Consider the following 25,384-nt stretch of genomic DNA (forward strand, 5'->3'; position numbering starts at 1 on the left):
CAGATTTTGGCTAGGTCTTTAGCCAGCTTGAAGGTCACCAGCAGAGGCTTTTGCTTTTTTTACTTTGTAGTTGGAGTCTCATTTGGGCCATAGGGACGAACTGGTTCCTTAAGAAGTATTGTGAAGGTGAATATTTCAGCTGGGTAAGGAAACAAAAGGGTCAGTTGGCACTTGGCTATTTTGAACAAAGCCCCTCAGTGTTTTCTTTATTATTAATACTATTATTTTTTACAGTAGGTGTGGAGGTGTCACTAAATAGCAGCAAAGCCTCCTTAGTTTTTCTGCATTGGAGGCCTCGGAAGACAGATTGAGTTATTGCTTAACCAGACTCCGTATCCAGCAAGCACACTGCCTTATGTCGAACTATCGAGTGCTTCTTAAATCCTGAGAGTCTAGAAATAGTATTGCCCTGTGAAGCCTAGGAATGTTCTCAATTAGCTTGTGGACAAGATCAATGACATATGCTGTCTTCCAGATCTGTGCCAATTTCTCTTGACTTTAAGCCTCCCCGACTAGCCATAATCCTCCATTTCCTTTTCCCCATATGTCTTTGCAAAGTGCTGAAAACAGTAAAAATCAAGAAAAATATTGACCACTGAGAACTGAGATCTAGCCGTGAGTGTCCTTTTATGGTACATTCGTAAGACCAGGCCGTGGGGGTCTGAAGAGCAGGAATGGAGTGGGGAAATGAAACGATCACATATTTCCAGTTTTTGCTCCTCGGAGTCTAAACAACCAAGGAAAAAAACAATTAAAAAATGAGAAGTCAAATTTAATTATAAAAAAATGTGTGGTCTATCCCTCTGTTAAAATCTGTCTACAAATGTGGACTGCATGACCTCAGATTGCCGTTATTTCTTCCTTGGAAGGGCAAGAAAGTCTTCCTTTTACCTCACCCAATTCTCTCCTGCTTTTAATTTGAGCCTTTTTCCATTCATTGGATTTGTTGCAGACATGAAGAACAAACTGGCTTTGAAGTTAATAATCATTATTTTCTCATTTCTTGGGATAAAGGCAAAAAGAATCCCTTTAGCCTTCCCTCAGAAAGCATTCTTTAGCCCTTTCATCATCTTTGTCACTTCTCTGAACTGGCTCCAGGTTCACCACATCTGCACGTTACAAGCGTGAGTTCTCAATGTTCTCAAACATCCCCAACTCTGTTCTCCAAAACATCTGCCAGCACCTGGGGCCAAGTCTAGAGTTAATCCTTCTGTTTTAACAGCTCTGGTATGGGTCACAGACTAGCTGTTTTGTTGCCTTTAAACAAAACAAACAACAATAAAAAACCATAGGGAAGGGATATTTTGAAGGTGCGTGGCCAACTTTCAGAATGACAATGTTTTCTTCTGACCTCAAAGATGGGCTGCCTTCCAACGGGAGCCTTGAAGTTTCAGCCAGGCCCCGACATGGGGTGTAGAAATGTCAGTGCAGTGGAGCATACTGTCAAGGTGTGAGACCCAGTGGGGAGGCTGGAGTTTGGAGGGCCAGGCTGGGTTTTCTGAGACTACTGAATTCAATTCAACAACTCATGGGATATTTGTTACTAAAATCCCAACTATATTTTGGGAGCTTCTTCAGCATCTGTAAGACAAGCTAAAAAATCAGAAAATGAATAGGGAGGAGAAATTTTGTAAGATACAGTTATTATAGAGATATACAGCATGGAGGCAGATGCATTTAATCAATCCTTGATAACTAATGATCATTTGACTTACAGATTTACAGATTCTGCTCCAGTTAACATTTCTATTCCTAACTTAATATGTCTAAGTCCCCACCTTGTTCTCTTCCCCAGCTTCTCCCTTCTAACACTCTCTCCTTGGTCCAAGGGCCTTGCTTACTCTTTGTTGGCATTAAGAAAAATTAAAAAGTGACTGATACCTGCTGGGGGTGAAATCGTTATAACTCATTTGTCTGTAAGAATCCATGCCAGCTCACTCGCATTCTATAGCCTCAACTGCAGTTGCAGATGTTCCCTTACTGAGAGACATTCAAAATACAAACATATTGTAGCCCTGATGAGCTATTCATGTTGTTTTTGTCATCAAAGAGCAGCATAAAAAGAAGAATGCCGACGACGTGCCATTAGTAATTGAGAGCCTAATCAATTCCACATTGTAATTGCCCCTGTCATCTGTTTACACACCTTTCATCGGTTTATAATCGTGCTCTTAAAAGACAGGCTTGCCCCAGCCCTGCAGGTTGGGAAACATCTGTATTCTTGCTCTCTGAACACAGCACAAAAGTTATATTGAAAAAGAAACATCAATAACGTTTTATAAATGGATTTTGTATTCATTTAATTCATAATCGTGAAATATTAATGTCAGGCATCACTTTCAGCCAAAACAGAGAGCTTTCTTGTGTTTGATTTGTATAAAACAGTTGATATATTTAGACAATTTGAAGGATTTTAATATATGTATTATTGGTTTACATTAGACTAATGTAGTTTTGAAAGAATTGTGGGTAGTTATTGTCATCAAGTGGAATAATTTTACATATTTCTAGATAAACTTAATTTTTTTTAAAGGTTTCTTTTTTTCAATTATAATTTTCACACCTCTTATATTTCTAGAAACTTCACAGGCATCACTAATATATTTCCATGAAGATTGACTTGTAGCAGCCTTCTATAGGGATTAGAGCTGACATCTGTGTAACAGTGCCTGAGAGAAAAATATATTAATATAGTTCCTGCTATATGACGATAGACATTAGAATGTCATTAACAGACCAATTTCTGAAATAAAAACTGACACCACATTGGGCATTTTGATCTTGGGTTTGACCCAGCAACATGGTCTGGAATCAGGACAAGATTGCTGAAGAACTATAAACAACTGAGGCAAGAGAGAAGCTTTTTTTTTTTTTCTTTAAACTCTTTAGGATGTGATATGAATAAAATTAGAGAAGGCAGTATGTGGCTTTTCTGGTTTTCCTGCTTTCACTCCTAACTATTTTCATCAGGCAAACCCTCCACCCCCAAATCTCTTTTTCATTTTTCTTGGGAATGAATGGATAAAAGGCAGAAAACTCACTACACAATTTCATACTTCAGTTTATGTGAAATGCATATAAAATGCATATAAATGTAGCAAATTCGAGAGAAACAGAGAAGCTCTAGCCAGTGTCCTTTGTTGCTGGGTCCTGTCAGTTACTCCCAGGGAGGCTCCATTGAGCACAGCTGAACTGCATCCCTGCCAGTACCATACTTTCTGTCCACATGTAGTGTCTTCAACTTCGATGAAGGCAGGGTCAGACCACAGGGTCAAATGGTTTTACCCTACTATTTAGTTGATGTTCCCTGAGCCCTTTAAAACTTTCTGAGCTCCCAAATATTAAATCATTTTAACGAATGCAATGTTTTAAATCTGCTGTTTAAAAATTTAAGTTAGCCACTTTTCCGTCAACAAATATACATGAGTGTCTACAACTTGCAAGCTCTGGCTGTGCTCTGGCTGCCACAGAATAGAAAGATGCTTGACCCCTACCCCAGTCCTTCAGGTTTCTTGCAGTCCAGGAGTCTTTAGTTGTATACCTAAATATAATGACCTCGCTTTCTCTAGATCAGTCTTCTGTTTTTGAAAATTCCATATTCCATTATCACAAAGTTATTTGGCTTGGTTTGTGTTAGGAGAGAGTCACCTTTGCTCTCATCTCTTTGAAAATTCTGTTTGTTTATATATTACCATTTCAATTTTACAATCACCCTGTGTGGGATAAAGGCTTGAAAGAGGTATGATGAGCACCTTAGAGGGGGATAAGAAGATCAGTTTCCTCATTTCACAGGTGAGGAAGCTGAGTGCCAAAAGCCCAGGATGAAAGGTCCAAGACCTGCAGCTGGTTACAAATGAGCAGAGGTCTCTGGATGCTCACACTAGGATGATTTCCCTTCTCCTCAATGATTAGACAGAACCAAGCATCCCAGGGGTGACTGTTTGCAGGCCATGCTACCGGTACCCAGGCAGCTTTCAGCGTGGTGATTTCACCACACAATGTAAACAGATGGCCCGTGGTTCCAAGAACTAGCTGAATACTTCAATCTGTCCACTCCAGCCGTTAGGGTGAGCCGACCATCTCTAATTCATACTGCAGGCCAGAGTGCCATAATTACTGCTTGATCATTTTAGATTTGGCGGACTTAAAGAAAGAGCACTCTTCTGCCTTTGCTAGAATTTAAAAAAGATATTTAGAAAATAGCAGGAATGTGTCATCTTTGTTGTTTTCATTGTCCATGTCAACTAAGAACGCATTTTCTTAAGAGATTTGTGTAACTGTTCTTTTGTCTTGATCCAATTGTTAGAAACTAATTTCCCTTTGTTTTCACAGCAACATCCTTGACCTAACTGCTTTGCTCTTTATGTACACACAAAGTCATAAAAATCCTTTAAGTCTGTATGAATATCCCTCACAACATCTAAGAGGAATCCATTCAGTTTGGAGTAGTTTGGCTTGAAGGGATTTAATTGCTGCAAACTGTATTTGTAAACTAGTTCTTTCCACTACATCTAACAATTTTGTGAAGTAATTGTTAGCAGAAACAAAATCTGTATTTATTAATGTTTACTGTTTTTCAGCTGAAATTAATTTTCAAAGCATACTTTTGAGTGCCATTTACATTCAAAAATAAACACAGCAGATGTGTTATTAGGCCGGCTTCAGGATATTCTAGGAGGCCTAATGTGCCAACATTTACTGCATCAAGGCAAATGAGTAAACCTCCAGAGTGATCAGCTCCACAGAACTAATGTTTTATCTAATCCAAGGCTTGAATGAGACATGAACAGATTTCTGCTCTGCTACGCTACCAGTAATTAGCAAAGTCTCCCTAGGTCTAGTTACATTTAGAATAAAGTAAATAATATTCATGATTTGGCCATTTCTGATACATTCCTGTGGCTTCTAAAATTGAAAGAATGAATTCAAACAAGCTGTTGCATATAGCAATCACCATAAATGCTTCTCCAAATAGTGTCGATTTTTATTTGGAAAATCTAAAGATCCATATACCTAAGTCTTATACTAAATAATATTCATGGTAGAGCTGCTTAATGTTGCTTTTTGAAAACTCCAAGAAGAATCATTTATACTGATATAATTTTATGTCTCATTTTCTGGCCTCACTGAACAGAAGAGGACCTGCTAGAAAGTCTCCTGTCTTCAGTTATCTTTTGCATATTTCTAAAAATAAAATGGACATCTTGTTAAAATATGGCAAAATGCCTGTTTTATTGCAAAAGGCTTCCTTTTCACACAGAAAATGGACACAGACACAGGTTCTCAAATTGCTAGCTTTCCTCAGCAAAGAAAGGTGACAGGGCGAATTCGTTCTCTCTCCTTCAGAATAATGCTTTCCTCAGATCATCCTCTGCTGTGGTTGGGCTCCACCTACCCAGGAAGGCAGGTTACCCTCCATGACAGCGGAGACATCTGCAGTATCTCTCCTCAGCCAGGATTGTCCACCTTCATAAAGTCCCAAAGGCATTGAGATGCAGCTTTTCTTGCTGCATCTGTTTTGATGCAAACCCTACAAATGGAAAAAAGAATTTCCTAGTCCCAAACACTCTGGGGGAAGCTCTTTGATCTTCTGTCTTGCAAGATGGGGTTTGAGTTTTAAGAAACAAATTTTTATGATGGCAAAGACCTTTGACGAGGCAAATAACATGTGGTAAACTAAGGAGCGATTGAAGATTTTGGTTTGCTAGGTTTCAGGAGCATCCCCCTTTCCTTGTAATGATGTAGTGGAACATTCTCCACTTCAGAGACTTTTAAATGTCGATGTTTTTCCCCAGCAAACTTTCAAAATTGGTTTTATTTTTCTTACCTAACTGACGATTACAGGGTTCCTGTGAATTCTCTGCTCTTAGATAAGTTAGTGTTTCTGGATACAGAGAGTACTTGTTGGATGTCTGTTGGCTCAGTAGTTGTGTGTCACCCTGAGGCTCTGGCTTAATTGGCAGCTCCACCCATGGGCAGTGGTGCCCCAGCAAGGGAAGGTAGGAAAGTTAGGCAGAGCAGAACGGCTGTTTCATTAGGTTCTCCTGACTACCTGGATTATTTACTGTCTTAACCCCACGTTTTTTTAAAAAATTTTTAAAAATTATACTTTTAAGTTCTAAGGTATATGAGCACAATGTGCAGGTTTGTTACATAGGTATACATGTGCCATGTTGTTAACCCCATCTTTTAGGGCAGTAAAAAATAAAATGAAATAAAGATATTTCAAAGGGAAGACTTGTGTGATTGCTCCATAACTGTGGATCTCCTAAAAAGTATTTTTTTATATGTGCCCCTCAACATTCTCAGTTGCTAGTGTGCCAAAATTGTATGAGTTGTAAAAGGTAAATATAAATTGAAAACAAAAGCGCCACTGTAATATCTGGCACATGGTATTAAATAAATGTTAGTTGAAGGCCGGGCGCGGTGGCTCAAGCCTGTAATCCCAGCACTTTGGGAGGCCGAGACGGGCGGATCACGAGGTCAGGAGATCGAGACCATCCTGGCTAACACGGTGAAACCCCGTCTCTACTAAAAATACAAAAACTAGCCGGGCGAGGTGGCGGGCGCCTGTAGTCCCAGCTACTCCGGAGGCTGAGGCAGGAGAATGGCATAAACCCGGGAGGCAGAGCTTGCAGTGAGCTGAGATCCGGCCACCGCACTCCAGTCCGGGCGACAGAGCGAGACTCCGCCTCAAAAAAAAAAATAAATAAATAAATAAATGTTAGTTGATACTGAACTATAGAGCCCTATACACAAATATCCTTTAAATGGAGAATTTTATATTGTAAAGGTCACATGATTCTCTTTTTATGCTGCTGGCAGTTCTCCATGATAGACATTCTAAATATTGAATATTACTATCTTTATTTTTGAAATGAAAGGAACGGGGAAAAAATGTAAAAGATTAGCCTAAATGATGGTATGTGGTCACAGACAGAGGAAGCAGTGAAGACTGATTTGTTTTGTTCCATTTCATTTTTGTTCAGAAAGGCAGAAGTGAGTTAGTTTTTTAGGAAGTTGCAGTATCCAACGTTTTTTGTTTAATTTTTGAAACAGTTTTGCTTATGTGGGTTATACTTGCTTTTAAGGTTTATTCCTGTTGAAACATGTAGATCTGGTTAATTAAAAAACTACTGTGAAGTATTCCATTCTCAAATTCTCAAGTTTCTTGCCTTTTTTTTAATAGTTAAAAAATTTGAATTCCTTACTAAAGCAGGAATGTGTATGACAGCCATGCAAGGCAGTACTTCTCATGCTAGTCAAGATTTTTGGTTAAAATCTTAGCAAAGACATGGCACTCTTAAGAATTTAGATTTCTAGGCACTGAGTAGTTGCATAAATTGGACATTGGCTCTTTGATTTAGTTTTGTACATGTATTCGAAGTAAGTTATTTATATAAATTACTAAACCTAACTCAGTATTTTTAATCATAATCTTCAGCATGCATCATTATATGTTGTAGAGGAAAAGAGCTTTTAATCTAATGGAATTCCAAATAATCTGTGTTGCCGTTCCTGAGAGAAATAGATAATGTTTGGGTAATGGTTATCCTGCAGCTGGTTTAGATGACGGTTGTGAACTGAGTGTTTGCATCTGCCCAAAATTCATAGGTTGAAACTGAAACCCCCAATGTGACTGTATTTGGAGATAGGACCTGTGAGATGATAAAGGCTAAATGAAGTTGTAAGGGTGGGTTTCTAATCTCACAAGGCTGGTGCCCTTATAAGAAGAGGAAGAGAGATCAGAGTTGTCTTTCCTCACCATGTGAGGACACAGCAAGAAGGCTGTTGTCTGAAAGCCAAACAGAGAGCACTCAGCAGGAACCAAGCCATGCTGGCAACCCCAAACCTGGACTTCCTAGGCTCCTTGACTGTGAGAAATCAACCTCCGTGGTCTAAGCCACCCAGTCTGGTATTTTGTTACGGCAGCTCATGCTGACTAATATAATAATCGATGTATTATAACACTTGTGGGGACCTTGCAATTTTAAGGAGTGACCAAAACATGAGTCGTCCTGGGTTTTGTTTATATTCTGTGTCTCAGAATCAGTGAAGCAAAGAAGTTGATGCTGGAGTAATCTTTTGCTACCTCCTCAAAATGGCCCAATGAGGCCAGTGTTTATCGCTGCACATTATCATCATTACTACCTTAAGGATGAGGGAACTTACTTGCCAAGAGTCACACAGTTAAACTTAAAGTACAAATTCAGAGGTCTTTCTATACCACACTGCCTTTTAGTTTCAAAATTCCGTCCTGAATCATTTTATTGGTATGACTTGCATCACCCTAAAGAGAGCTCTGATCTCAGGGAAGCTTTGTACAAAGAAAGGGAACCATAGGAGCTGGATGACATTTAATCGACCCAGAAACTTCTAAAAATTCCAAAGGCAATGTTATGTGGAGTTACATGCTACTTACAGAAACCAGCTTCCAGCAAGTGGCTTACCAGGACTAAGGAGGTAGCAAAAGGTAACTGCTGAAGGTGAGAGAGTGGCTTGGTGCGGTGTTTTCAGAACAGAATCTATCAGTCAAGGTCCTGGCAGGAATAGTACTTTCAGGCTGGGTGTTTGATGAAAATTTCTAGGAGAACATGAACAGGGTTTTCAAAAAGTGACTAAGGCTGGTGTAGCACCCCTAAGGGGCATTAAGAATGCAGGGCCATTATTATCCTAGGCCTGAAGAGGACAGTGCGGGCGAGCAATTATAGGAGCCCAAAGACAGAATTGTGTGAAAAGGGCTCCTGACAGGAGCTTTGACCTTCTGTGGAGAGTCACAGCCTGTCCACAGCGACCCCTCATTCTCTTCCTACCCTCTGCACTCTGCAAACCAGGGGAAGTGGGGCCGTGTCTCAACACAAGCAGAAGCCAAAGGACAAGGGAGTGCTGATAGCTATATAAATCTCTTCCTGTGCATGCACATACATGTATACACACACACACACGCATGCGCAAGTGTGTGCACGTGAGGATAGAGAGAGGATCTGCCTGGATAGGCAGTTGAAATGTATCAGACTCCCGCATTGTGGCCCCTCAATACCCCATGGTCTGATCTATCCCTGCCTTCCTGCTCACCACACAGCATTCACTCTGCTCAGCCACACTGACCCTGGGCCATGGGTCATTTGTGCGATTCTCTGAGAGGCATTGTTCTTCCTCAGCTCAGGCACCTCCTTTTCAGAGAGACCCCTTTTCCTCACCAGAGTTTCTCCTCTTCCTTAAGTTCTCCATTTTTACCCACATGTGACCCCACTCACCCTTTTCTTTGATTCCCTTGTTTTGTTTCCTTCGTGCAGCTCCTAGTTTCTTAGGTTGGGAAGATACTTGTCATTCATCATCCCCTGTATTTTTGAAAACTCCAGGAGATCTGCGCCTTGTCTGCTTTGCTCCCTGCTCTATCTCTAGCCCCTGGAACAGTGCCTGGCATTTTGTAGGCTCTTGAGATAGGCTTGTTGAAGTGCTGAATGAGAGAATGAATGAACAAATGGAGTGTTTGGGGTGTGCAGTGTAAAGCACAACTTAATAACCAAGACTCTGGAATGTAGCAAATAAATAAGGTGGCCGAGGGCATCAGGCCAAGATATGTGGAGTTCTACAGCAAAGAGCATCAAATTATGTCTGTATGCTGTCGCTGTTGAATTTACTGGCCCCAGGATTACACTGAACAAAGTCATTATTGAACCCAGCATTTCAACAGTGCTGTCCTTGCTGCCTGTTAGAAAGCATAAACTGGAAGTCTTGATAAGTGGCAGCAAATGCTTTTGTTTTCCGTGAGAATCTCAGAAACATCAGGGACAAAGTGAATTTAATGCTTTTCTTGAGAAAGTCGAACAGTTTAGGTGATGCGTTTACATTTTTTTCATACTGTATGATTTAATTCTCCATACAGTTCCTATATATCAGAGTTTATGATCTTGATTCCTTTGACTAGCATTTTAAATATATTTATTGAATTAAATTTCTTATTCAATTTGTGGGTCAGGGGGTCCAGTATGCCCCGTTAGCTGACAGATGGACTGACCATGACTCTGTTTTTTTCTGCCAAGCTAAGCTTCTCTTAAGCTGCATTTCTGCTTGCCCACGGAAATCCTGCCCGTCTTTCCATCTCCACTTCTCTCAACAGCGCCTTTACTTCACACTTGTACATTTTTTTGATAATTAACAAAAATCACATTTTCCCTTTTAGAAACAATTGAACTTTGAATTTTGGGATTCTTGCCCCACTTAAGATGCTTGAAGAAACTCGAGTGAGTGTGTGAATTAATTAAGAGGTATTGAGTGGCTCCACCACGCTGGGTGCTGTCTGGGCCCTGAAAACACCAGGAAGAACAAGGCAGACTTGGTTCACTTCTTACGGAGCTTCTTGTGAGTAGGGGGAAGATTTTTTAAAAACCAAGAAAATAGAAAACAAAGAAAGGAGTTATAAGCTGTGTAAGGTAGAGCATCCCCAGGGGCCCCACTTTAGGGAGAGTCATCAAGGGGGCCCTTTCTGAGGGGTAATCTAAAGGTAGATGGGAAAAGCAGGTGGGAGGGGGACACTCTGACAAAGGGAACAAGGCCACGTCCCTGAGTGAGGAGGGAATGCTGTATTTGTGGCAGTGAGAAAAGGCCGCCAGGAGTGAGGTGCCCTGAGTTAGGGAAGAGTGGCTTGCAATGACCCTGCAGGCCGTGGCAGGGATGTTTAACTTCATTCTAACTGAGGTGGATGCCTTTGATAGATTTTAAAGAGGAGAGTGATACGATAGCATTTCCATTTTAAGATACACTTGCCTGTCTGTAGTGAGTGAATCAGAGGCAGAAAGTGTAGCAGAGTAAATCAGTTAGGAGGCTATGGCGTTGGGCTGTAGGCGGCTGAGGGGAGGCCATTAATGTTCAGGAGGGAAAAACGATAAAGTGGGATTGTGGGTTTGGGGTGGTAAAATGAATAATTGCTGTCCCGTTTCTATTTGCTTAATGAAGTAAGGTAAAGTTGTCAACTGAGAATAAGGGCAGAGGGGGAGGTGTGGAAGGTCTGAGGCAGAGCTGTGGAACAGCCATCTTGGGAAGTGGGAAAGAGTCCACTCCAGTAAAAGAGGAGAATTGCTGGCTGCGTGGAGTCCCAACTGAGATGTGAGATCCTGAATTTCACAGACGACCACTGTACTTGATTACATGATTTTCTCCTGCAGTATTCAGTTGTTGGGAACACTGAACTGTTAAATATAAGGCTAGTCCTGTGTACTTTAAGCTGGAGGATTGAATTAAAACTAAGAATCTACTCATCTAATAGTGGTAGTTGCATTAATGGAAGTGACCATTAACATTTTGAGGAAGAATTGTCTTTTCATTGTGTTAGACAGCTTTAATAGTCACTTCCAAAATGAAATAGACACCAAGCAGGGATTGGTGACAAATTGTTTATTTGTGACACTCTCTGAACAGGCAGTTGGCGAGGCCTGCAGTACTTCATCTTATAAAGTAGCGTGCTGAGGAGGTGTTGAGATTCCAGACATAGTCATGGAAATGACCCCAGTGTTCTACAGGGGGCCAAGGTGATGCTACATATATTGAGGATGTCAAGGACAAATATCCTAAATCAGTTATTTCCATAACAATCTTTTCACAAATGGAAAATCACTTGTAGTTGTGGCAAACCGACTGAGCTTGCTTTTAATTTTCTTGAAATGTCCTAACTACGGTTGGGTTTGTTTTATGGAAATGTGTGTGTGGAGGTGTTTTCACATAGGCATGCATCTGTGTGAAAGTATGTGTGGGTGGGCAGTGGTTGTTTTCACTTCGTCAAAACCAAAGCGTCTGCTCCCAACATCAGTTCTTTCCACAGTATGCACACGCAAAAAATAGATCCGGTTGGTTCTGAGAATAGGCCAGTGTTTCTAAATATTTTATCGTCTCAGGTTACCTGTTTGGGAAGCTTTTCTGCTTTCCAAGGGCTGTGTAACCCTGTTTTAATATTCTTTTCCACTATTGTGGGCAAATGCTCCTGGGAATATGGCTGTGAGTGGCCTTATTTGATACAACAGTGATGATGGGAAGCAGCTTTGAAATGGGATCCATATGAATTCAAAATGGACTAGAGCAATGATTTCCACCTTTTGGGAATCCCACTTTGTGAAAGGAAGGAAGTTTCTTAGAGAGGTTCTGTTGCTTACACTTTAAATATTAGTGAAAATTAATATTGTTTGGAGACTTTTATAATCCCGCTTGAGAGGACCACAGCCATCTTGGTGGTGGGTTGTTAATCACAGCTGCAACTGTGAGGCCTTGGCTAATGCCTCTACTGAAGCATAAAGCTGTGCACACTAAGGGTTGCTAGAAATACCCATAGCACTGGGGCTTTGAGCACCAGGGGAAAGAAGGGCAGGAGAGAGTCCACATTGTCTCCCTTCCTATCAGAAAAGCATGTCCTCTTGTCCTGGGTAACAAGATAACCTGTCTTACACAGGCAATGACTTAAGCCTTGAGAAGAGTAATGGACCCAGATTCAGGACCTGGCTCTACCGTACCTACAACAGCCATGAAACCTTGAGCTGCGATTCAACTGGGAGCTTGTCAAGTGTTGTAAAGCTTAAACAAGCCTTGCAGATTGGGCTATACAATTGTGGGATGTCATCTGAGTCCATCAGTGCTTCTCAGCTTCATTACTCGTCCTTTGTCAGTTTGTCCTAATCAGTTTGCTCTTCTGCTTTCCTTAGCAGCATCTCTCCTCAAATGTCTAATCTCAGAAACTTCCATTTAACAAGGAAAACACTGAGCATAAACTCCCCCAAGTTCCTAACCTCCTGCCTACCAAATGATCTTTATGGGCTCCTGTCCCAGATGGACTCCTCTTCTGAGCCAGTGAGCTGGGCCTCGTTCCCTCCCATGGTCACATATCCTTACAGATCTTGCTTCATCATTTATCCTCTTGGTTTCTGTGTCAACTTTTCAGCCTGATTGTCTCCTTTCTGTCACCAAATTATCAAGACCCAATTCTTTCTCTTTATAGAACAGCCCCTCTCTTAGGGATGAATCTTAGCCTCTTAGACCTAAGATGTGGTGGTATCCAAGATTCTTTTCTCTCTCTCATGCTCAGATCTAGTGAATCAGCAAATGCCCACTCTCTCTTTCCTCTCTCCATTCCTCCAGCCACTTCCTTAATTTGGACCCTCATCATCTCTAATTAGGATCATAGCGATAACCTCTTAACCAATCTTCTTGACTCTTCTGCCCTTAAATTTGTACTCTGCAGATCTGTCTGAGAAAAGAGGGGATGAGATCATTTCCTAAGGCAGTGGTCCTCATTGTGTGCTCTCCTGGCCAGGAGCTTCAGCATCACCTGGGAACCTGTTGGAAAGGCACATTATCGGGCCCACCCCAGACCCACTGGATAGAAATGCTGGGGAGTGGGCCGCATCGGTTTCTGTTTAATGAGTCCTCTGGGTGATTCTGATGAGGTAAAGTTTGAGAAGCACCGTCCTCAAAGATAATCAAGGTACTATTAACCAAAGGACGGGAAAGAGATTCTGGAAAGTACAATCTTGTCTACTACAGGGTTCTATGCTACAGCAAGCTCCCAAAGGACCTCATTTCTAAAGTGTTGTATCTCCAGGTGCAAACCAGGCTCCTGGTTTCTTGAATGAATGCCTGAATGTGCCCAGTGCTTGGCTGTTCCAGGGACAGAATTGAGGTTACTTTCTTTTCTTTCTTAGTTTTTTTCAATGAGTTTTAGAGATTTACTCATGCTGGGAATCAACAGGCTATCACTTGGAATCTGAGAACAAATGACCTTTGTTGGCTGGAAGCTGCATCATCTCCCTAAAGCTTTATGACAGCAGAAGTCCCTGGTACCGTGACCCTTGAACCCAAACTTTTGTAGCTGTCTCCCTTGTCTCAGTTAATTCTGACCTCACTGGGTAGATGGCATTTGAGTAAAAGGGTTAAAAAGAATTCGGTAAGTGGAAAATGAGGGGAAGATCATTTCAGGCTCAACGAATGCTATAAACAAAGACAAGAGGGATGAACTTACAAGACATGTTACGCAGCCAACAAAAGTAGAATGGCATGGGCTGAACAGAAGACATGAGACTGAAAAAGTAGTTTGTAATCAGTCCTGAAGAGTCCACTAAGGGAGTTTGGACTCTATATGAGAAACTGAGTAAAGGATAAGTAAGAGTCACTGTGTGAGAAGTGTTATATCCCATAGTTGTACCTTAGAGGTACCTCTATGTAATTTTATTTCCCAGCAGAAGACATGGATAGCAACTTATACTTAGGTAGATTGAGAGCTCAGTTGAATAAGTTTGATAAATCCACCTGACTCTCTGCCTGGGGAACAGAGGTAACAGCTACCTACACATTAGCATACTAGGAAACAGTAAGAGATCCACTGAGACTGAGCTGCAGATATCTGGTTGTTCTTTCTTCATTTTCTAAGGTGCAGACAATGGCTATCCAGGTGTGAGCATCTTTAGCGGTGACATATTAGCTCAGAGACATGGGAGCTGAGACAACCATGGGACTGTGAAAAAGTGCCTTAAATAAGGCTCGTTCCTCCTTGAACACTCCCTCCCTGACTTGCCTTCGCTCATCTACCTGGACATCTCTTACTAAGGGAATGCTTCTGATCTTCCAGAGTAAGGATTGCGGCTTATTAAAGGAAACAGCTGTTAGGTTCCTATTACATGACTGGTTTTGAACAGGCACCAAGACATATTTCCATCTGATGGCCAGCGTTAACCTTTTTAAGTGGCTGAAAAGCTAAATATCCCTGCAGGTGATCAGTGTGATCCTCAGTCATTAGTTTAGCCTCTGGCTGTTTTGGTTTCAGAGTGATAATAAAGAACGTAGTGAAGAAGCCACCACAGAACCAGCGCAAGCTCACAGGGGAGCTTCAACTGCCTGCCTCTGGTTAAAATGGATTTATTTGCTCAGGTTAAAAGATTTGCTACCCAGACCAGACTTAAAAGTCTGAGACAAAGACTTAACAAGGAGGAGAAACAGAAGGTAGTATGAGGGTTTTTGTTGTTGTTGTTGTTTTTTACAAAAATTGTCAGTTTTTCTTGTTGCTTAATTTTCCATCATTATATTTTGGGAGATGAAAGAAAGAAATGAGCCATCCTTTGACTCCAACTGCAAGACATCTCTGCTTCGACTGATAATAAAAAAAGAGCTGGATGGTATGAAGCCCCAGAAACGCAGCTCAATCACTCCCTGCAATTACTGTGTCTTATTGATAACTTGCAGCTCTATCCAGCAAACGCCATCTCTGGAACAAAGCCTGTCACAGATCAGACTGAATCCATTAAAAAGCTTTGATTAACATGTCCCTGGGGTGTGCTGTGGAAACTTTTAACGCCAAAGACAGCCTATTGCTGCTGCTTCTGAATTGTCCTCCTGAAACACTCTTGTGTTTTAATCTAGTGCACAGTTTAAATTAAAAAACGGCAATGACTTTGTGTGACCTAAATACAAGCCACTTCTATTCAGGGTGGGATTTATCAACTGCTGACAGACTAAGTGTTCAGAGAAGCAACAATTAACCTTACTGTGTGGTGGCTAATATTAATTATATATATATATATATATGTATAATACATATGTGGTGTGTATAATCTCTTGTTCTTTCTTCTATTCTTAAACATGGCCCAGAGAAAGGGTCATAGTTAATGTGCTTAATCTAGTGGATATAAAGCTTTGTGTTCATCCTTAGTAGAAAACAAATTTGCTTATATTTGAGGAGCACAAGAATCACCCTCCCTGGTGCTTTTTTACTGGTCTCTGATGTGGATGTGGTAATAAATTGCAGCCTTTTGAAGCAAAGACGAAGCTCAGTCTTCCAAACGTGGAGTTGTTAGGGGCAGGGACCTGCTGGTTGTCCACACAGATATCTCCCCTTCATTCTATGGGGGGAAATTCAATCTTGAGGGAGGCTCTGTAAGGGGTGTGTGTGCGCACATGCGTGTATTTCTTTATTGCTAACATACACTCTCTCAAAATGCTAGTGCTAAATGGTTAATGTTATGAACTACATTATGCAATAAAATAATTCTCTTAGATGCCATAAAAAGACACTGTGAAAACTCCCTACAGAAGGAGAGCACCTACCTACTGCTCTTCACAGTATTTTAAAATCTCTGAAACTGATTGAAGACAAAAAACTTTTTGTGGTAGGATTATTGAAGCAAATTTATTATTGGCAGCCATTAATTATGGCAAAAAGATAAGAACGAATGAAAGAGTATCGGGCAGAGAATGTAGCAGCCCTGGGGCCCCTCTACTGCCTGCCTAAACGTGTAAAGAGAGCCTTTTCCCCTCCATCACTAGAGAAATGAAGTCACACTCTCCTTTTAAGGCTACATCCTACCACTGACTGGGAACTCATGGCACCTCCATCTTTTATCACATATAGTGATATATAGGTATAGAGGGGGACCTAAGGGATCTTAGATTGAAGAAAATTTATGGCCATTCAAATAAAATATATTCTGGTTAGTTTTGGGTATACAAAAGTGTAATGGTCAGCATTGTGAAGTGGGTTGACACAGGATGGGTGATGTCTGTCAAATGAGAGTTGGGAGGACATGATTTATGAGGCAAATAAGGCCTAACATTTAGAACAGAAAAATATCAAACATTTAATGTTTTCTTTTTTGGGGAATTGAAAACGTTTTTCTTTTGTTCCTTCAAAACTCACCGAAAGCTCAACAGAATCTAAGATTCATGAACGTATGTATCCTGGTGTTTTGTTCATGGCAGTATCTCTAGCTTCTAGAACAGTAGTAGCACATAGTAAAACACCCAACAAGTATTTACTGTTATTTGCATTGGATTCTCAGCAGAGAGAAGCTCATGAGACGTTATTACCAAAATGAGCAAGCCATAGCTGTTCCTCCCTCTCGGCTTGTTTCATCACAGGGATGTTAGGCATCCTGGTTGCTCACAGGTGTACCCTTCCCCTACCATCCTTCTTAACTTCAGACTTCTGCTAGCAGATATTCATTATGAGAGCAGCAACTTTGGTTTTGACAAAAGTAGACCTTCAGCACTTCAAGGGCATCCAACAGTGAGCTAACATACCATTGGGGAGCCCAGCACTTTATATTGAGTCTAGGTTCTGTTCCACACCTCTATTAATAGATAGTCTCTGGCAGCCTGAGATAAAGTGGAGTCAAAGTACTTTAGAATGAATAGAATGGTGGTGACTGGATCTTTCTGAGCAGGATCTTTCACTCAGGCTAGTTTCTGACCTGGTTAACTCTGACTGACTTCCTTTCCACTGATCTGCAGGACCATTTGTCTCCCAAAAGAACAGCATTTGATATGAGCTAAGCATGAGACTGCTCGGTAAGAAATTCCTTGGAGAAGAACAGAGGTAGATTTGGAGCAATTGATCATGCATTTGCAAAACCAAACATCACTCTCCATGCCATACCTGTCCAGAAATTCTAATTTTCTTCTAAATATTTTATATTTGGCTTTGAAAGTTTATTTCCCCCTTCCATACCCACCCTTGGATCTGGTATTGTACTTCCACTACTTCCTGGTCAAGGAAGTGGTCCAAAGGCATGAGAAAAATAAGCTGTTCAAAAGCAGCCAATGGGCATTCTTCACTATAGGAAAAAATTGGGGGAAAATGTAAATGTTCCAATGTAACCTAATTGTATACTAGATCACTACTAAAAAGGCAAATAATAATAGAGGGAAATATGTAAGTGAAGAAGTGCTAAGCAAAAAGTAAAACAATCTAATGTAAAAACATAGGTTACAGCTAAAAAAAGGCATTAATAAGTATTTCAGAAGTCAATTTTTATGGAAGTGGGGAAGAGCAACAATCATTTATTGAGCTTTATTTCCCAAGACTTTCACAAATGTTCTCATAACAAGTGTAGGCAGTCAGCATTAGTATCACCATTTTACACATGAAGATATCGACCTTCAAAGAGGTCAAGAAAACACTAGGAGGAAGAGACAAACTGAGAATTTCAACACAGATTTTTTCTGATGCTGAACCCAAATTCTCTCCATTACGACAAAGAACTTAATGTTTATTTGATTATTCTTCTCTGTAAAGTTGCATTAAATTGCAATTTAAAAAACATCATTTGATATAATTGCTTCAAATATTAGTAGATCACGAGTTAGCATTCACGTTACATTGATACACTTGAGCCAAATAAAAATAGATGCTTATGAATATATTTAATTTCCAATTGGGAAAAAAGGAAGAATGTTAGCTAACTTGATAGATAAAAATCTTTCTCAGGCAGTTCAGCTTTTTTTCCTCTTCAGTGCCAATGCATTTTCTGGTACTGTTTGAACTATAGGGCACAGGCTCATCTTTGAGGGAAGTAATATTAAGAATGTAGATTTGTTGCTAACTCAGTGTTGAAAAATGAACAAGCATGTGACCTTTTAGCCACTATTTCTAAATCTTAGATCTATCCAATTTACAGAATTAAACTTACAAGGCAAAAGCTGGGTGTGGGGGCTCGTGCCTGTAGTCCCAACTATTTGGGAGACTGAGGCCAGAGGATCACTTGAGCCCAGGAATTTGAGGCAGCAGTGAGCTATGATAGTGCCACTGCACCACAGCCTGCGTGACAGCGGGAGACCCTGTGTCTAAAAACGGAAGAAAGAAAATTAAACTCACAGGTCTAAATACCTATAAATATCCATATCCTATTAATCCCTATCTGTTTCTCTTTTGCTCTGTGTCACTCTTCATTAGTGGAGTAAAAGATATTTCTAATGCCTAAAACTTAAAGAAAAATTTAATACAGTACTGACAAGCATCTTTGATTATGCAAATTATCTCCTTACCTTTATGATGTATTTAGTGCCCGGGTGAAGGAAACTTTCCTTCTGACCTCCAAAGCTTCAAGAATTTGGGTCTATAAAATAAACAGACAACAGATAGATTAGCATGAGAAAAGGCATACAAATTTGTTAACGGGCAAGGACACAGGAGTCACACAAAGTATGAAGGGCGAGATGATTGAAGCTTGAATGTCCTCTTCATATGGGAGGAGGAAACAGGAGACTAATATGATTTTGCTCTCTGTTCCCACCCAAATCTCCTCTTGAATGGTAGTTCCCATAATTCCCATGCATTGTGGGAGGGACACAGTGGGAGATAATTGTATCATAGGGGTGGTTTCCCCCATACTGTTCTCATGGTAGTGGGTAAGTCTCATGAGATCTGATGGTTTTATAAAGCGGTTCTCCTTTCTCTTGGCTCTCGTTCTCTTTCACCTTCATGTAAGAAGTGCCTTTCACCTTCCGCCGTGATTGTGAGGCTTCCCCTAGTCACGTGGAACTGTGAGTCCATGAAGCTTCTTTTTCTTTATAAATTACCCAGTCTTGGGTATGTGTTTATCAGCAGTGTGAAAACAGACTAATACAGGGATGTAGGCAATTTTAGAGAAAGAGTAAATGATTTTTAGGGGGATGAATGGACCCGAAGAAAAGACAATAATCTGGAACAAAGTTCCTCTGGGCTCTGGGTGTGATGCCAATTCTAGTCTTCTTTCCTTTTAGTTAATCTTCCTGGTTTGATGAGATTATAGGGAGGAGGTCCAAAACAATTGCATTCCTTCTGGAGGAACATTGTTAGTCAGATAGAAGAACTTCAAAGGGAACCCTTGCCTGTGCTTCTGGAGGAGCAGAGGGGCAACAGACAGGAAGGCAGGAGGTCACCTTGGTGCTGAGGTTGCTTCTTTAGTTGAAAGCACTGAGCATGTCCAAGTGCCAGGCTTTGAGGTATCATTTTTCTAAGCCCCAGCACTAGTTATTTCACACTTTGCTAACATGCCCAAAACATTTTATTTTCTAAGCAATGTATTAAGACAATGACACTCCACCTCATGTTCCAGGGAATTATATTAATTATTAATATGCACTGTATTATGTTACCATCTAGTATAAGACACATCCTGGGTTTACTCTATGACTAGTCAGTTTGGAAGACCACCTGGCTTGGAACCCTGAGTGGTCTATTGGGAAGAGCTTGCGTATTGGAAGTCAGCTCTCTATTTGGGTCCTGGCTCTCCTGCTTACCATCAGTGCGATGCCACACCATTTACCTGATTTTTTGAAACTCAATATTCCTCTTCCTTAATAGGATTAGAAAGGCATAGCATGCAGGTGAAAGACCTAGGATGATTAATTATACCAATTATATATTGGTAATATTAGTACAGCATAGAGTAGTGGTTCTAAAGTATGGTCCCCAGACCAGCAGCATCAACATCATGAATTACAAAGCAAGTTCTGGGGCTTGAAGCCAGACCTGCTGAATCCAAAACACTAGGGAGAGGGCTCAGCCATCTATGTTTTAGCAAACCCTCTAGGTAATCGTGAGGCCTGCTCAAATTGGAAACTATTAGCAGAGTGGTTAAGAGTGGGGAGCTCATTTAGAAAATTGGGTAATGCATACATTTACCTCATGCAGTAGTTGTAAAGAACTCAGTGTTTGGCACTGAGTGGGCACTAGATACATGTCAGTATGATTTACATCTGAGGAACAGAGTTTGTGTGCTGAAAATAGTATTTGAGTCAAATGTTCCTCTTAGGTAGGCAAAATATAATCGCTGCTAGGCGCATGAATTTTGGACTGAGACAATGTGTGTTCAAATCTCATTTCTGCCAACAAAGAAGCCATTAGTTTTGGGAGAGTGTCAAGGTCTCAATGTTCCTATCTGTAAAATGGAAATAGTAATAGTATCGACTTCAAGTAATTATAATGGCACTATAATATGAGTAGTAAGTTGCTGGCAAAGATTTTCTCCTTGACCAATCTTTAGTCAGGTTATGCTGATGCCTCTGCTGGACCAGACCTGACCTTAGGCATCTGTCTCTAGCCTTGTAGAATTCAGTTTTAGCAAGAATCTTGATAAGTTAGTTTAGAGAGAATCCCTACCCATGGTAATGGATGGCACGCACTATCTGATCGAATTCCTCATTGTCCACCATCCGCCAGCTGACGTCTGACCACTTTGGCCTGCTATCAGCAAGCATCTTGTTAGGATAGATTAACCAGAATCATTTTAGGCAGAATCCCTTCTTCCCATGATATTTCTTCTTTTCAATTTTCCATTCAGTGTCCCTCCTCACTATAAATCTTTACTTTTCCTTATATTCAGTGTTGAGCCCAATCTCTCTCCCCTACTGCAAAACTGCATTGCAGTAGTATCTACTTTCATCACAATAACCCTGAATAAAGTGTACCTAGCCATTTTAACAAATGTCAGAATAATTTTTTCTTTACCAGCATGTTGGATGAAAATGTTAGTTGTTAAGAATTAATCTTCAAATAGAAGTAGTCTAATTGAATGACAAATGCTCACCCACTGATTTTATGTCTTAAGATTGTCATGGAGAATTATCTTATCATAAATTCCTGCTTACTCTTGAAGCTTCAATATAATTTCACGACTTTTTTTAAGCTTTAGGATCAAAAAATATCACACGATTTTCAATGCAATTAGTCTGTGTGCTTAATTTGATGCTCCATTTAAAAAACAATACAGTGTCTCTGAAATAAGTACTGTATGGCCAGCATGGTGGTGTGTGCCTGTAGTCCCAATTACTTGGGAGCTCCTAAGGCAAGACACAGAAGTTTGAGGCCAGCCTGGGCAACATAGTGAAATCACATCTCAAAACATTTTTAAAAGTTGTAAAAAAGAGAAATAAGTACTATAACCAGCAGCTGCCATCCTATATGAGAGGGTTACTCGGTGTGTACATCTCCTGATGAAGGGTGACTCAGAGTAACGCCACATTTAGTTCAATGCCATACTCAGTTTCACACCGTCAGATGAGGCTTTGTTATTACCGAAGACTGAGGTCCGGTAGGTAGCCTGGAAAACGGTTCACAAAAGGCTCTCTGAATAGTGGATGCACATGCTTAACAAATCTGTTTTTGCTAGTCTCCATTACCTTCCTTCAGCAGGTGTAAAGCTTTAGTCCTGATATTCCTTTCCATTGTAGATGCCTGGCTCTAAGCCTTCTTTGTTTCTACCCAGATGCCAGCTTCTAGTTAACTATTCTTTTTTTTTTTTTAAGCTACCAACCATCTGGAGGAAATCTGATTGGGGCTAGGGTCATTTTTGTACCTTTTAAAATGCTGTGTAGGTAAAAGGATTTGTCAAACCCATGAATGACCCTTCTCAGATCTCAGAGGCACTTCAGATTGGCAAGGGACTCCTTCGTGAAGAAGCCGACTCAGGCAGAGGTAGCAACAGAGGCAAGGAGGAGCATGCTGAAGCTACAAGATGGGTTGAGAAATATAGATCTGCCCAATTATAATTCAAACAAAAACAAGTGAGAAACTGTAGTCGGTTGAGGCACTCTTGGCTGAGCATCTGGGCTTTGCATGCATGCATGCATAATTAGGCTTCAGGCAGCTGCAGGCTTCCACAGTGCAACAGGGCAGGCGGGATATCATAATACACAGTAGGTTGCATATCAATGAAACTCTTTTTAAATTCACATGATGCCTAAGATAAAAAGACATCAGCAAAAATTAAACAGCATTCAAAACGGCAGTGAATTGTGATACAGGCCACCAGGAAAACAATGAAACCCGACCTGGTTTCCCCCCATTGTTCTGTTTCCTTCACACAAATAGATTAGAGCAACAGTGCTGACTTTGTTTTAAAATACACACACTCATTAGATCAAAGCGATCAATGCACATTTAAGCAACTTTCAAGGCATCACAGGAAGAGCGAAATGGTCTGCTTTATTTTGAAAGACAACAGAGAAAAATCACACACATGCGTTGAGGCATTGTGATATGCAGATGGTTGCCTTTCAGTAGAATTAAATATTCATGGAAGATAAAAATCTCTCTCATATTTTTAATGTATATGAGGCTTTGGGCTCAATGCCCTCTGTGTTCACATAACAGACAGACCCTGTTCTCCAAACACATGGTTCTGCACACAAGGACGGCTCAGATCACATCCCGAGATGTCACCCTCGCCCAGGCTGGTCAGAGCCTTCCACCGCAGGGCTGCCCCATGGCAGCCAGTGACACCGCTGAGACAACTTTGCCATGGCCTTACTTTTATTTCCTTGGTTGTTCAGTTTATGGCAAAAGACCCTCAGCTGTGTTTTGTTTACTAATTCCCCCAAGCCTGCCTTAAATCCAGACTGCCAGGGCTACAGGAAATCTTTCAGGCCCCTGACAGGTACAGGGAGGTTTCTGAGGTACCTGGGTATTTGCATTTGCTTCTCTTACTAACCCAGGTGAAGCATCATAACCTTCCTGCTTTTTCTTGTTTATTCCATGTCTTTGTTTGACAGAGACTCAAAGGGATTTCTCAGAGGCTTTTAATCTGATTAACTACACATGGGTGACAACTGTGAGGGTTAGGATGCTACAGGACAGGCAGCACTGTCGGGTAGGGTCAGATTTGTCATCCCTCCTGCCCTCGCTTTCCCCAACACACTCCCAGTTTTCCCCTCCCCAACCCCGCGTGCTAACTCACTTAGAAAATAGGATTCAAGAGATACTTTTGTTGAGGAAGAGTAATAATAAAAAAAAGATGTGTTTCTTTTTCATAGGCTGCTGAAATAATGAATTTATTAACCGTAGATCAGTGAAATGAATGAAAACTAAACCTGCTTAAAGCAAGGCATTAAGAAGGTGAGAAAAAATAAATATTCCTCTACATATCAATTTGATTCTGAATTCAGTTCATTTTACTCCAGTTAGAAAATGGACTCCACCTATGACATTCACTGGAGTAGTCATCGTCTTCTACACCGTGTCATTTTCTGTGTTTCTTTGTACGTACATTCTTTTTCCTACGCTTTAAGACTGTATCCTCTAGAGAAGATGCGTAATTAAACAATGAGGAAGACTGAATCATCACAGCATTTTGTCGTTGACATTCAGGTAATTGTAGCTGCACATGACGTAGTTATTTGACCAGGTCTAATGTGTTTAATGTGTTGAATCGGTCTCTTGGTTGTTTTTTTTTTTTTGTCACTGCTGTTGCCCTTCAATAAATTCCATCTTATCTTCAACTTAGATTTAAACACACATGTTTTCTAGGTGTTGTTTCTGTGCTCATATTTTAAACACAAGCATAAATGTACTTACATTACTGGATTCCAAAATATAAATAGGTAGGACACTCAGGAATCAGATCTAACTTCCTTTTTTCCCCATCTGTGAACTGTGCTTTCAGTAAAAAGTAATGTTTCCATGTTGGGAATTCCCATTATTTCTTTTAAATATCCTCTAAAGCCCTGGTTTAAATAGGAATCAAAGTTCTTATTCCAGTGAGTTGAACAATGCAATAATATAGATGTAGGGATCAAAGACATCACTGAGCCATCAGTCTCCTGCCTCCAGTGTAGCCAACCATCCTCAGCCATCCCCAGAAGCTGCATTCTCAGGGGCGGCACCTGGGGCTGAACAGTGAGCTGGCCAGGCTGGAGGGAATCTCCTCAGGGAAATGTGTGAATAGACCCTGATTTGGATGCAATATCCTCCCCCGTGCCCTTTATTGAGGTATGATTAACACATCAAAATTGTATATATTTTTTACAACACAATGTTTTGATATATGCTGTGAAATTATTACCACAATCAAGCTAACATCCATCACCTCACATAGTTACCTCTGTTTCCCTGGTGAGAACACTTGAGATCCACTCTCTTAGCAAATTTCAAGTACACAATACATTATTACTAATTATGGTCACCAGGCTGAACATTAAACCTTGTGAACTTGTTTATTTTATAACTTAAAGTTCTGGCTGAGTGTGGTGGCTCATGCCTGTAATCCCGGCACTTTGGGAGGCTGAGGTGGGAGGGTCACTTGAGGCCAGGAGTTTGAGACCAGCGTGGGTAACATAATGAAATCCCATCCTTACAAAAATTTAAAAAACTAGCCGGGTGTGGTGGTGTGCACCAGTAGTCTCAGCTACTCAGGCGGCTGAGGTAAGAAGATCTCTTGACCCCAGGAGTTCAAGGCTGATGTGAGCTACGATTACCCCACTGCACTCCAGCCTGGGTGAAACAGCAAGACCTTGGCTCTTAAAAAAAAGAAAGTTTGTACCCTTTAAATAGTATTTCCCCTTTTTTTCCCATGACTCAGCCCCTGGTCATCACCATTTTATTCTCTGTTTCTATGTATTTGACTTTTTTTTTTTAGTTTCCACATGTACGTGAAACTATGCAGTATTTGTGTTTATTTATCTGGCTTATTTCATTTAGCATAATGCCCTCTAACTTCATTCATGTTATTGCAAATGGCTAGATTTCTTTCTTTCTTTTCTTTCTCTTTCTCTCTTTCTTTCTTTCTTGCTTTCTCTTTCCTTCCTTCCTTCCTTCTTTCCTTCCTTCTTTCCTTCCTTCCTTCCTTCCTTCCTTCCTTCCTTCCTTCCTTCC

The 25,384-nt window shown here is 40.7% G+C and overlaps 1 long non-coding RNA gene across 1 annotated transcript; it reads right to left on the reverse strand.

Moving 5' to 3' along the window:
• Positions 1–751: 751 nt before the first annotated feature.
• LOC111527804 lies at positions 752–5,913 on the reverse strand. Its single transcript, XR_002726767.2, has 3 exons — positions 5,828–5,913; positions 5,396–5,530; positions 752–1,593 (listed from the first exon to the last, which is right to left on the reverse strand). It is a non-coding gene; the product is annotated as an uncharacterized LOC111527804 (long non-coding RNA).
• Positions 5,914–25,384: the final 19,471 nt, after the last annotated feature.

The sequence above is a fragment of the Piliocolobus tephrosceles genome, chromosome 4 (genome assembly GCF_002776525.5).
Source record: "Piliocolobus tephrosceles isolate RC106 chromosome 4, ASM277652v3, whole genome shotgun sequence".
Classification (NCBI taxonomy): Eukaryota; Metazoa; Chordata; class Mammalia; order Primates; family Cercopithecidae; genus Piliocolobus; species Piliocolobus tephrosceles.